The 1,679-nt window shown below is 37.9% G+C and overlaps 1 pseudogene; it reads left to right on the forward strand.

The window, feature by feature from the left end:
* The first annotated feature begins 600 nt into the window (after positions 1-600).
* Positions 601-1,161, forward strand: LOC110195672 (translationally-controlled tumor protein homolog; annotated as a pseudogene).
* Positions 1,162-1,679: the final 518 nt, after the last annotated feature.

Here is a 1,679-nt window from a genome sequence, read left to right on the forward strand (position 1 = left end):
GAAAGACTTGTATGGTCTGATGCTGAGTGAAGCGAGCAGAACCAAGAGAACATTTTACACAATAACAGCCACGTTGTGCGATGACTAATATTTATAAACTTACCCGTCCCCGCAATACTAAGATCTAAGACGTCTCCAAAGGCCTTATGATGGAAATGCTATCCACATCCAAAGAAAGAAGTATGGAGTCTTTTTTTTTCCTCCTGTTGAGTTTTCTTTCCTCTTTCTGGTCGTTCCTCCTACTGGTTCTAATTCTTACCTACAACATCACTAATGTGAAAATATGTTTAATAGGAATGTATATGTATAGCCTATATAGATTGTATGCCGTTTTGGGGAGGGTGGAGGGGAGGAAGAGGGAGAAAAACGTTAAACTCAAAAGCATGTGGAATCTCCCTCCTCCTCCATCCCCGCCCCCCCCCAAGCGCCTCTCTGGGCGCATCGAGCTCACACAGAGCTCTGGGCCCCCGCCGAGTTGCGGGGCCGCCGCTGCCTCCTTCCTTCCGCTTCTGGGATCTCATCGACTATGCCGAGAAGTTCTCCGACACTTGCAAGATCCGGGAGATCGCTAATCGGCTGTGCCTGGAGGTGGAGGGGAAGATGATCAGTAGGACTGAGGGTATCATTGATGATTCACTCATCGGTGGAAATGCCTATGCTGAAGGTCCTGAGGGTGAAGGAACAGATACCACTGTAATCACTGGAGCTGACATAGTAATAAACCTTCATCTGTAAGAAACTGGTTTCACAAAAGAATCGTACAAAAAGTACATCAAAGACTACATGAAATCAATCAAAGAGAGATTTGAAGAACACAAACCAGACAGAGTAAAACCTTTTATGATGGGAGCTGCAGAACAAATCAAACACATCCTTGCTAATTTAAAAAAAAAAAAACACCTATCAGTTCTTAGTAGGCGAAAACGTGAATCCAGATGGTATGGTGGCTTTCTTGTACTTCCGTGAGGATGGTGTGACTCCATATATGATTTTCTTTAAGGGTGGTTTACAAATGGAGAAATGTTAACAAATTCAGCTGATTACTTTGAATCACCTGTCATCATAACTGGCTGCTGCTTTTTGTCATCTACACAACACCAGGACTTGGACAAACTTGGACTGATGTCATCTTGAGCTTTCTTTATTCATTTATTTTTTACCTTGATTTATTTGGAGTGGAAGCATTGTTTATAAAAACATGTCATGTAGGTTTTCTAAAATAAAACACATTCAAACCCATTTTAAAAAACAGCATATGGAAGTGATTGTTGATAAATCAAAATAAATTACTTAAAAAAAGATGTGATAAAATAGTTTTGAAAACTGTTAACCTTTAATGAAGCATATTTGGTTACAAACAAGTAATAATAATATTACTGATATTTACTGTGAGAGCAGATTTTTTCATTTGGAATCTTGGCTAATATGAAAATACATAAAGTGGTTTCAGGTTGTAGTTTCAACATATTAATGGGGAGATTAATGATTCTCTGTTTAAAGTGATTTAGAAATGCATTTACCTAAATTAATAATGGGTTGTTTCAAGTTTAAAATACATTATAATGTGCAGGGTATTGTTACATTTCCAAATTGTGCAATCTGGTAAACAATTGTATCACCTATATTGTTGGAAAAATAATTTGTCTTATAATCAACATGTTGTTAGATTAAGAATTGTA

This window comes from Phascolarctos cinereus, unplaced genomic scaffold (genome assembly GCF_003287225.1).
Source record: "Phascolarctos cinereus isolate Bilbo 61053 unplaced genomic scaffold, phaCin_HiC Scaffold_9;HRSCAF=440, whole genome shotgun sequence".
NCBI lineage: Eukaryota > Metazoa > Chordata > Mammalia > Diprotodontia > Phascolarctidae > Phascolarctos > Phascolarctos cinereus.